This window comes from Eretmochelys imbricata, chromosome 14 (genome assembly GCF_965152235.1).
Source record: "Eretmochelys imbricata isolate rEreImb1 chromosome 14, rEreImb1.hap1, whole genome shotgun sequence".
Lineage (NCBI taxonomy): Eukaryota > Metazoa > Chordata > Testudines > Cheloniidae > Eretmochelys > Eretmochelys imbricata.
In genome coordinates this window covers 28,664,252-28,675,704 of record NC_135585.1, presented here as the reverse complement: position 1 = coordinate 28,675,704, position 11,453 = coordinate 28,664,252, and the positions used below count along the sequence as shown (strand labels likewise).

At 42.8% G+C, this 11,453-nt stretch overlaps 1 pseudogene; it reads right to left on the bottom strand.

The window, feature by feature from the left end:
* Positions 1-4,119: 4,119 nt before the first annotated feature.
* On the bottom strand, positions 4,120-8,272 carry LOC144274953 (olfactory receptor 6F1-like; annotated as a pseudogene).
* Positions 8,273-11,453: the final 3,181 nt, after the last annotated feature.

Genomic DNA, 11,453 nt, shown 5'->3' with positions numbered 1-11,453 from the left:
CTGTCACCATCCCCAAATCTATGGCCAATTCCCTTATGAACACCAGGTCCATTTCCTATTCTGGATGTGTCACCAAGTCTTTTTCTTCATCTTCTTTGCTGAAACCGACTTTGTCTTACTCACCATCATGGCATACGATCGATACGTCGCCATCTGCAAACCACTGCACTATGAGACTATAATGAACAGGAGAGCTTGTGTCCAAATGGCAGCCAGTGCCTGGATCAGTGTAATTCTCTATTCTTCATTGTACACCGGGTACACGTTTTCGATAACCTTCTGTGGAGGCAACATGGTGGATCAGTTCTTCTGTGAAATCCCCCAGCTACTCAAGCTCGCCTGCTCTAACTCGTACTTCAGTGAAGTTGGGGTTATTGCATTTGGTGTGTGTTTAACCCTAAGTTGTTTTGTTTTTATAATTGTGACATATGTTCAGATCTTGACCACGGTATTGAGAATCCCCTCTGAGCAGGGCCGACATAAAACCTTCTCCACATGCCTTCCTCACCTCATTGTAATTTCCATGTTTCTTTCCACTGCTGTCTTTGCTCACATGAAACCCATCTCCAGCTCTCCGTCAGCTCTGGATCTCGTGGTGGCTGTTCTCTATTCCGTGCTGCCGCCAGTGATGAATCCAATCATCTACAGCATGAGGAACAAGGAAATCAAAGCTTCCCTGAGGAAACTGACTGGGTGGAGGTTATTCAACAAAAATAAAATGTCTGCATTTCTCTGATGAACATGGTTTTATCTGTTTTTTTTACAAATACAATCAACTGATGACATTATTGTCCCCATAAGAATATGGTGTGTGATTTTTTTTTTGCAAAATGCAGTATGTATAGTGGTAAATCCACACTAACTCCACTCAGTCAGTGGAGTTCTTCTAGGTTTATAGCAGTATAAGTAAGATGAAAATCTATCTATCTCATGCTTTTATACTGCCACCCCTCACCATGTTATCTGAGTACCTTCCACATAAAATCAGTAGCCATTAGAAAGTACCCATTGGACTTCGTGGACTCTCTGGTTCTTCTCCTTTTTGGGGGTCAAAACTTTGCTTGGAGTATGATGGCTTTTAGGTTTCTGTTTGCTGATGTGACAGAGTGGGATATGGCAGCATCAGATCATGAACTCTGTGTTTTGCTATCTGGGTAAATATTGACATGGTGACTGCAGAAGTCTGGGCTTGCTCAATAGCCGTCTATCGTTCTTTGTTCATGGCAGCTCTCCTCCTACCTGAGAAAGGTGCCTGTTACTTTGCTGAAGGACTATCACTCAGAGAAATCAAGACTGAAGTCTGGGGCCTTTGATTTTTGTTGCCTTTCACCTACAGGCCCTGCTGCATGGAACAAGTCTTTTGCTGTATAGGGAGTCTGCAAGTGATGGGGGGGAGGGGGGGAGCATGGCTGGTGGGTCTGGAAGTCTTAATTTTAGCATATGACAAAGAGACAGGGGACCTATTTAAGTGCAGAGTCCTACCCTGTGTCAGGTGCCAGCCATAATCCCATGTAAGAAGGATTTGCAGGAGTTCGTTCTGTCTAATCTAATCTATCCATCTATCGTAGGATTCCACACTGTCACCCATCACCATGCTATCTGAGCACCTTCCACATAAAATCAGGAGCCATAGCAAAGCCCCTAGTAGACCGCGAGGAGCCAGAGACTCCATTCCTTTTTTTGTTCTTCCCCTCAGGGTAAAAAATATGATTGTGGTATCAGTGCAGTTGTTTGGTTCTTGCTTCTTTCTCAGATTTTTTAAATTTTATTTTAGGGGGTTTTTTTTGTTTTTTTTTTACTGGTGGATTGATTTGTTTCTTTATGAGGTGGGAGTGCCTGGGGACAGGAGCACTGGAAGCTCCCTAGAAGTGGGGGGGCCACCGACACCTGAACCAAGGTCCCACCCCCATACGGCCTCTTCCCCCGAGGACCCACCCTCGTGCCGCCTCTTCCCCCCAAGACCCTTTCCCACGCTTGCTCCTCTCTGCCCCCTCCCCACCATCGCTCACCCTTAAGGCCAGTAAAAAGCGGAGAACATAGCCCTCCCACTTTTAAAAGTGATGGCGCCATGGCCCCCTGCCCCTCCACCCCCATCTCCATTCTGGTTCCTCTGCCTGGGGAGATGCTGAGTGTTTGGGTAGACAGTGTTGTCAGTGTTTTCTCATTTATTGGGCGTGCCCGTATGTCATCTCCTTGATGGGTTTTTCCAAGCAACGGGTGAAGTAACATCTGTACTGGCCCAATTTCTGTTGTTGGGAGAGACAAATTTCCAAGCTTACACAGAGCTCTTCTTCAGGTCTGGGGAAGGTGTTCAGAATGTCACAGCTAAATACAAGTTTCAGAGTGGTAGCCGTGTTAGTCTGTATCAGCACGTTTTAAATTTTCATCCAGATTTGGGATAAAAATCAATTTCAAACTATTGGAATTTCCTCTACAATGAAAATTCCAACCAGCTCCAATTATGGCTGGGACTTCCAAAGATGCCAAAGGGACATAGGTGCAAAAATTCTATTAAAACTCTCTCAGGTTCCTTTGTTAAACCCAGCCTACGTCTTTACCTCCTTTGAAATCCCCAGCCTTAATAAGTAAAACACTTTCCAAAAGGTAGGGGGATACAAAGGTAAAAGTTAAAGTTTATTTACACTCCGATGATAAGACTGGTCTAGATACAAATATACAAAAATACAAATAAGTCAGGCATCAAGGGCAAGATATGTAAAGGTATTTAGGAACCTAGTGGGATTCTCAAAAGCATCTAGGTGTCTATCACCCATTAAAATGAACAGTTCCTATCAACAGTTATGTTTTGAGAACAAACAGTTAGCCAGTTTTTAATCAATTTACTATAGTTTTTGTGTAGTGTTATTTTTAAATAGTGTGATGTTACCCTGAATCAAACCTTTAGAAAAATGCAAGTCTATTACGTCAACACCATTGCCTTTAACAATCAGAAATGTCACAGTCAAATCAAGTTCATTTGATAAAAAAGATTCTGTGAAAACATATTGATCACCATTAATTGAACTTCTTTCTCCCTTGTAATTCCTTTTTGTTGAAAAATGACCATTTTCAAAAATGAAAATTTTTGTAAAGAACTGTTGATTTAGTGATTTTTTTACCACATTTAAATGGAAAACTTTATAAAAAAACTTGATTGAATTGTTTCCATTTACCAACATGTAGGACCCCCAAACTTAGAACCCTTAAAAAGGGAAATAAATTTGATTTTTTGAAATTCTTCACTAATAAAAAAAAAATCCACCATCGTTGTTCATCATTCTTTATTTCCTGCATGTTGTTCTTTAGTCTGCTGTTTAATAATTTTTCAGCTATTGAACCAAGGAACAGACACAATGTCGTGTGAGTTGGCCAACCAGTCATACATCACAGATAATGAAAATTCTGGAGTTGCTACAAATTTAAACTTAGGACAAACTTCTGAGTGCAGATTCAGTGTCACTAAGGTCTTGATCCTGCACACGCTTTATGCACAAGCTTTCTTTCCTAGTGTGAGTAGTCCCATTAGAGTCAAGTGGACGACTCAAAATAATATAATTTAGCACTTGAGTAAGGATCTCAGGATGGGGGCCTAAATGTGAATTGCTAAAAGTAATGTCTACATAGGGCCTGATCGAAAGGCCATTTAATTCAGTTGAAAGATGTTCATTCATGCCAATGGGACCTCTCGAGAGATTTTAAGGGACAGATTTTCAAAAGTATTTGTAGCTACCACTGAAATCAATGGGATTTTGGTGCCTCATCTGCTGAAGTGCTTTGGAAAAGCCCACTAAACAACTATCTGCATCTTTAGACACCTAAATATCTTTGAAAATATGCCCCTTAGGAGCTCACGTCCAGTAGATTTTCAATAAAAATTAGGCTCCTAGAAACCACATCTTTCATGGTGTTTAGGGGCCTATCTGAATCTTTAGGTGCCTAAATTCCTTTGCAAATCTGGCCCTTAGGCACTTCTGAACATTTTACCCAAATACAAAAATTGTAAATGTAAAACTGGAACCAGGATTAAAAGAACAACAACAAGGACGGTTACTACCAAAAGGAACATGAGCACAGGCTGAGAATCAGACCCAGTAACATCTAAGCCATTCAAAAACAACTTCATGGCCCACTGAATACCTTCCATAAAGTCTCCTTCACCTCTTTGTTTCTCAGACTGTCAATGAAGAGGTTGAACAGCGGAGTTACAATAGTATTCAAAGTGTTGACAGTCTTGTTCATGTCCAAGGCATTCTGTCTGGAAGGCCTGACATACAGGAAGATGGTGGAGCTGTACCATATAATCACAAGAGTGAGATGGGAAGAGCAAGTGGAAAAGGCCTTTTGCTGGCCTTGGGCTGACGGGATTCTCAGTATGGTGGAGAGGGTGTAAATGTAGGAGACCAGAGTTATTGAACATAATCCCAGGATGACGATGATCGAGATGATAAAAGCTGCCATCTCAATCATGTAGGTGTCTGGGCAGGAGAGAATGATGAAGGAATCTATGCTGCAGAAGAAACAAGTAATGACATTAGTGCCACAGAAGGACAATCTAACTCTCAGGGATTCTGGGATAGAAATAGCCAGGAAACTACACACCCAGGAGCCAAGGGCCAGCTGAGCAGAGAAGGTGCTGTTCATGATGGTGCTATAGTGCAATGGGTAGCAAATAGCCAGATAGCAGTCATAGGCCATGGCGGACAAGAGGAAATATTCTGTGCAGCCCAGGGAGAAAATGAAGTCCATCTGCAGGATGCAGCTACTAAAGGGGATGGTTCTGCTTTTCCCCAGGAAAATCGCAATGGTCTTGGGAACACAGGCTGTGCTGTATCATATCTCCAGCAAGGAGAGGTAGCAAAGGAAGAAGTACATGGGGGTGCGGAGTTGATGGCTGGCCCTCACTAGGACTAGGATGGCAACATTTCCTGCAACTGTCAGGACATACATCATGGTAAACACCACAGAAAGAGAGATCTGCAAATATTGACTACGGGGGAAGCCCAGAAGGATAAATTCCTATATCCTGGAGTAGATTTCCTTCTCTATTCCAGTCACAGGCTCCATCTGTCAAGATACAAAAGATCATAATTCAGGAGAAGCTTTGTTACATGGATTGTTAGACATCACAGGTACAATTTTCAAGGGTGCCTGTCAAGATTCCTTTCCCACTCTGAACTCTAGGGTACAGATGTGGGGACCTGCATGAAAGATCCCCTAAGCTTATTCTTACCAGCTGAGGTTAAAAAAATTCCACAAGGTACAAACTTTGCCTTGTCCTTGAACCCTATGCTGCCACCACCAAGCGTGTTACACAAACTACAGGGAAAGAGCCCACTTGGAGACTTCTTCCCCCAAAGTATCCCCCCAAGCCCTACACCCCCTTTCCTGGGAAAGGCTTGATTAAATCCTCACCAATTTGTACAGGTGAACACAGACCCAAACCCTTGGAACTTAAGAACAATGAAAAAGCAATCAGGTTCGGTTCTTAAAAGAAGAATTTTAATGAAAGAAAAGGTAAAAGAATCACCTCTGTAAAATCAGGATTGTAAATACCTTACAGGGTAATCAGATTCAAAACATAGAGCATCCCTCTAGGAAAAACCTTAAGTTACAAAAAGACACAAAACCAGGAATATACATTCCATTCAGCACAGCCTATTTTACCAGCCATTAAACAAAAGGAAATCTAACGCATATCTAGCTAGAGTACTGACTAACTTTTTACAGGAGTTCTGAGCTGCATTCCTGATCTGTTCCCAGCAAAAGCATCACACAGACAGACAGACAGACCCTTTGTTCCTCCCCCTCCAGCTTTGAAAGTATCTTGTCTCCTCATTGGTCATTTTGGTCAGGTGCCAGCGAGGTTATCTTAACTTCTTAGCCCTCTACAGGTGAAAGGGTTTTGCCTCTGTCCAAGAGGGATTTTATAGCACTGAATGCAGAAAGGTGGTTACCCTTCCCTTTATATTTATGACAGTGCTTAAATGATATAGAAGCCTAAATCCCATTACAAAATCATGTAAGTTGCTTAGGAGCCTAAGAGCTAGAGTTTCAAAAGTGTTTAGATGTCAACGGTGCAGACTGTCAAAAATGCTTAAGCAGGTTAGGCACCTAATCTGGTTAGGGGTTTTTGAAAATCCCGCTGAGCATCTATCTGAAGCTTTAGACATCTTCATACTTTTGAAAATCTGGCTCTGAAAGATTAAAGCTCTTTTGAAAATTAGATGTAGGCTCTCAAGTCACCCAGGGCCAGATTTTAAATGGTATTTAGGCATGTAGTGGGATTTTCAAAAACACCAAGGCACCTAAAGTCATTGGTTTCATTGATTCATAGATTCCAAAGCCAGAAGGGACCATTGTGATCATCTAGTCTGACCTTCTGTATAACACAGGACATAGATCTTCTCCAAAATAATTTTTAGAGCAGATCTTTTAGAAAAACATCCAATCTTGATTGAAAAATTCTCAGTGATGGAGAATCCACCATGACCGTTAGTAAATTGCTCCAAAACTTAATTACTCTCACTGTATGTCTTATTTCCAGTCTGATTTTGCCTAGCTTAAACTTCCAGCCATTGTATGGTGTTATCCCTTTCTATGCTAGACTGAAGAGACCATGAAGGAATTTATAGACTGTGGTTTATTCACCCATTAACCTTCTTTTTGTTAAGCTAAATAGATTGAGCTCCTTGGGTCTGTCACTATAAGGCGTGCTTCCTAAACTTTTAATCATTCTCATGGCTCTTCTCTGAACCCTCTCCAATTGATCAACATCCTTTTTGAATTGTTGACACGAGAACTGGACGTAGTCTTTTTCCTCTTTATGCATCCAAGAATTGCATTAGTCCTTTTGGCACAGCATCACACTGGGAGCTCATGTTCAGCTGATTATCCACCATGACCGCCAAATCTTTTTCAGAATCACTGTTACCCACAATAGAGTTCCACATCCTGCAAGTATGTCCTACATGCTTTGTTCCTAGATGTAGACATTCACATTTAGCCATAGTAAAATCATAGTGTTTGCTTGCGCCCAGCTTACCAAGCGATCCAGATCGCTCTGTAACCCTGTCCTCTTCATTATTAACTACTTCCTCATTTTTGTGTCATTTGCAAACTTTATCAGTGATGAGTTTATGTCATCTTCCATGTCATGAAAAAATGTTAAATAGAGTTAGGATATGAACAGAACCCTCTTGGACCCCACTGGAAACATACCTGTTCCAAGACAATTCCCTTTAACAATTACATTTTGAGACCTAACCGTGAGCCAGCTTTTAGTCCATGTATTGTGTGCCATGTTATTTTTGTATCCTTCTAGTTGTTTAGTCAAAATGTCATGCAGCACCAAGTCAGATGCCATAGAGAAGTCTATTATATCAGCACTATTGCCTTTATCAATCACAATTGTAATGTCATCAAAAATGATACCAAGTTAGTTTGACAGGATCTATTTACCATAAACCCATGTTAAATGACATTAATTATATTACTTTATTTCTTTATTAATTGAGTCCCTTATCAGTGTAATGATGCTGGTTCTGGCGGGACCCAACAGAGAGTACCCATTCAGGACAAATTGCTTCAAGCAGGGCAGTTACAGCCCAAGGCTGGGGTTTCTGTGCACACCAACGCAAACCAAACCAGCCAGACAGAGAAGACTTTGCTTTTACCCCACTGGCTAACCACAAGTCACACAAGCAATTCCCTTAGACACCCCAGTTTCCCAGTATCACCACCAGTGCCACTCGTTATGGGGACAAATGGTGATGAAAACCAATAGCCCAGTAAAAGAAAAAAGGTTCTCTCGATCCCAAAGGACCAAGCCTCAAACCCAGGTCAATATACAAATCAGATCTGACCCACAAATCACGCAGTTGCCAATCCTTTAGAATCTAAAATCTAAAGGTTTATTCATAAAAAGAAAAGATATAGACGAGAGCTAGAATTGGTTCAATGGAATCAATGACATACAGTGATGGCAAAGTTCTTGGTTCAGGCTTGCAGCAGTGAGAGAATAAACTGCAGGTTCAAATCAAGTCTCAGGAGAACATCCACAGCTGGGATGGATCTTTCAGTCCTTGGTTCAAAGCTTCAGTGTAGCAAAGTCCCTCCAGAGGGATGAAGCAGGACTGAAGACAAGATGGAGGAGCTGCAGCAGCTTTTTATAGTCTCTTGCCATGTGGTCTTTCTTTCTTTGTGCCAAAGAGAAGCTGTCCATCACCTGGCCTGGAAACACCTGAGAGTTCTGTCCATAGGCAGGTCCGTGCATACCTCGCTGAGTCCCAATGCGTGTCTGCCTTCTCTCAATGGGTCAAGTGTATATCTGGTGGTCCTTAATGGGCCACCAAGCAGGCTAGGCAGAGCTGACACCAGCTTGCCTGGGGTGTCACGGAGGAGCGTAGTATAAGTTTGAAATACAGACAGTATAGAGCCAATATTCATAACTTTAACAACAAAAATAATACACACAAATAGACAGCATAATCAGCACCAGCAAACCATAGCCTTGTTTTGACACCTTATTTGACTCCCTTTATACAAGATTTGGTGCCACTACAGGACTTTGGTTGCAACAATGATCTATACGGTCCCAGCTTATGTCAATAACCTCACAATCAGCCACTCCGTTATCTTGCCTGACAGGCCTATAATTACCTTGGTCCTCCCATTTACCCTTTTTCAATATTGGCACAACATTAGCTTTCTTCCAGTGTTTCAACAGTAAAGGCCCAGTGAGCTCCTCAGCTAGCATTTTTTACACTCCTGGATGCGGGTTATCTGGATCTGCTGATTTAAAAATGTCTAACTTTAGTAGCTTCTGTTTAACATCCTCCTGAGGAACTAGTGGGTTTGAGTGGGTGTTAGCCACCTCGATGCTTTTGAAAATCCCACTAGGTGCCTAAATACCTTTAAAAATCTGGCCCTTAGCTGCTGTGGAAAATTTTACCCCACCCCACACAGTGACCAAATTCATTTGGTCCACAGATTTTCTAACATCTGGAGAAATAAACGATACTTTGTATTGAATTCTGTTCTTCTCAGTCCTCCTGATGAGAAACAATCTCATCATCCATGGGAGTGGACGCTTCCTTCTGTATGCAAATAGCAGCAATAGGGAAATCCAGGACTCAGAGGGTGAAAACCAACACACCGAATCAGTTTTCCATCTCCACCCCAGTCTTGAATTCTGTAGGTTACAAGAGATGCTCAATGCATTAAAATGCATTATTGGATGTTCCTTGAATGTTCAAGTCAGAATCCTAGTGCCTGAATAATTATTACCACCTCCCCATCTCCCTAAGCCTCAATCAGCTACAACTTGCAACTAGAGTTTGTCAAGAAACAGGGCAAGGGAAGGGAAGGGGATCCTGATCATTTCATCATTTTTCCCATTGACATTGGAAATGTTGATGGCACTTTTGATCTACTACTTGTTCATTCAATCTTCAGCCAGTGCTATTCCTCGTCAAAAGTCCCTCCATGCTCTTAGCTGGGATTTTCAAAGGGGCTTAAGAGAGTTTGGTACCCAATACCCATTGAACTCCATTAGGTTATGGACACACGGCATGTAGAATTTCCCTTGATTCTGGATGTCCATATTTAAGGGATGATCTTGACTTGCACTCTGGAGAATCACTGATATGCAAATCCCATTTTAACAGATCTGCGGAATTTAGCATGAAGAAAAATAGGAAGAAAAATATCCCAGTTTCCCTGAAAATTTCCTTTCTTCTAATATTAAGGTAAATGGGTCAGTCTTGTCCTCTGCTATTTTCTCCTTCATGAATCTCTGCTGTGCTCTGCGGCAGGCAGGACTTGTCTTTGTTCCTCAAAGGCTCTACGATGAACATTTTACATCGGTATATTCCAAGGCAGAGAATCCTAATCTCTAGTTCCAGCACAACATTGCCAAACTTGAACTCCTAATCTTTTCTCCTGGATCCTCCCTCATTTTCCATTCTCCAGCTCATTTCAGAACTCAGCTACCCTTCCCAATACACACCTTTGGAACGCTGGGGTTATTTATGTGTCTTCTTCTGAGTCCAGGACCATGATTTTTGTCTTTGGTGAAGATTTTCAGAGGCAAAGAGGGCAATTCCATGGCCCAACTCCCATTGAAAATCCTTTGACAATCTCCCCATTTGTATCGAACATTAAAACTGATTTTACATGTAACCCTTCTGCCCGCCAGAGTTGGCAGCAACAAGGGCCGGGTTCAGTATCTAGGGGTTCCATTCCAATAACACAATGCAAACCGGCTCGAGCCCCAACCCAGTGACCTGGGACAAATATATACCACCCCCGCTGGGCGCCTCCAAGAGGCAATACTTCCCCTCTCGCAAGCACATAGTCTGAGTGTAGCAAAAGCCTTTTAATAACAGAGAGAAACAATGTGGCATTATGTTGGGGAAACACCACCAACAGGATTCATAACACAACCCATGAGCAAAAAAAACCCACCCCAAGCAAATTGGGGCATGCCCTTTTCCCTTTGGTTCTTGAGTCCAGCAACCCCAAATCACCCAAAGTCCCAAAAGTCCAATGCCCCAAAAGTCTCTGTCCCTGGTCAGGGCAGCCCCAGAGTTCGAAAGTTTATCTGCGGAGCTTTACCTCCCAACCTGGGTGGAAATGGGACGGGGTAAGAGGCACCTTACATGATCTGAAGCTGACCGCCCCATAGCTCCATAGCAGCGCTCCGCTCCGCCAGCCGCCCCACAAACTCCTTCACACAGCTGCGCTCCGCTCTGCCAGCCGCCCCACGAACTCCTTCGCTCAGCTCTACGGCCCACAAGCAGCTCCTGCCATCCACAAACTGCTACGCATCAAACTGCTTCACCAGCCGGTCCGCAAGGCACTCCAGCTGTCCCGCAAACTGCTCCACAATATATCTTCAGGCTCCCCCACTACTTAACACAACACTCAGTGATTTCAGCTCTTAGGTGAATTCAGCTTGTAGTAGGGGAGCCCCAGTGCTGGTGCACTATCAGCCCAAAATGAGCTCAGCAGCCTATAACTACACTTCTAATGAAATCAAAATTAGCTCTGATATTCCACAGTAGAGACAGAAAGAAATGCAATTAGCATGTAAGGCCCTCACCAAAGGGCCCATACCACCAAGTACTAATACTTGTCCCCAGCCTCTCTCCATTCACACAGTTTTGGAACCCATGACCCTTGCCTAGCGAGTGCTACTTAGTTGATGGTGAATCCCTCCATCATAACAAAAGGCCACGTACAGTTCCAAGCACAGTTCCCATAATCATGGTAATAACAATTTATTCTTCCTGCCTCAATAACAGAGACACTGGGGATCCCACAGCAGCCAAAGTGACTTTGGGCAGCTATGGTCTCATTTTAGGCATGGTGGGTGTGCCTATGCAAATGAGATCGGCCCCTGAAGTTCTTTTCCACAACTTGCCACACCTCACCACCAGATGTCAGGGTGGAGC